The sequence below is a fragment of the Acanthochromis polyacanthus genome, chromosome 12, assembly GCF_021347895.1.
Source record: "Acanthochromis polyacanthus isolate Apoly-LR-REF ecotype Palm Island chromosome 12, KAUST_Apoly_ChrSc, whole genome shotgun sequence".
In the NCBI taxonomy this organism is placed as follows: domain Eukaryota; kingdom Metazoa; phylum Chordata; class Actinopteri; family Pomacentridae; genus Acanthochromis; species Acanthochromis polyacanthus.
The window spans coordinates 738,630-739,691 of record NC_067124.1 but is presented as its reverse complement, the minus strand read 5'-3'; positions in this window follow the sequence as shown (position 1 = coordinate 739,691).

The window sequence follows — 1,062 nt, the reverse complement described above, 5'->3', positions numbered from 1 at the left end:
TCATCAGTAACAAAATATACAATGAGTTCTGCTTTAGCATGTCCTAACTGTGGTCCATGAGTGTCTGAGGTCAGTGATCATGTTCAGATCAGAGGGACAAATGGAAACCCAGATACTTTAACCACAACTCCCTCTGAAATAGTGAAAGGACTGTTTTATAATGAAGTGTTGAGTCTGCAAGGAAAGACAGAACATTTTGATGTGCCTTACGCTGGTCTGAAAACTCAAACAGCCCTTCCAAACGGTTGATTCTTGATCCTTAGGAAGCCCAGTTGTGCAGAACTAAAGTCTATGGAAACATATGTCTGCCAAAAGCAATAACTGTAAGAAGAATAGTTCAGCTATAAGTCCATATTAGCTCCCCTTACCTTTACCCACCTGAGACAGAAACATACACAAGAGGGGATGTTTGACAAAAACTCAGAGCATTTTCAGGAAGAGACAGCAGCAAGGATTGGCTGACTGAAAGCCACACTTTTGATGTTGATGTTGTTGTCATGTTCCTGCTCCTCGCTCTGGCTGGCTGGTTCCTTAGATGAAGACCATTCTCTAATCCAAAGGTAAAGGAAAAGTTGAGAGTGTGAACAGGTGAGAGTTTTATTTGCCAGCTAGCTTGCTTGTTTAGCAGTCATTTAAGTTACAGCATCTATCGTGAGTGTGTGGTTAAACATGACTTTTATTTCTACTTATTATTATCATATATGAGCACTGCCCCTCTCCAGTTGTTAATTAAACCCCTATAAACTCATCTTCTGTATCAAAACTGCATATTTAGAACTTAACTAGGGGTGATGTCCATGTATTAACTTTGAATGATTTTTACTTCTATTGTAATGTCCATGTACTAGCAAATGTGAGCTAAAAGCCATGAGATTACAAAAAAATGTCAAAACTCTGATACTACTAGCTCTCTCTCTCTCATGTCTTATATTTACACTCAGGCCAAACGTTTGGAAGCAGCTTTAAGTTTCTGTTCACAACGCCTCTCTTAAAAACCAGCATGGATTCTATGGATGCATCTGCTGCATGATCACACTTTGCTTTCACTGACATGCACCACTT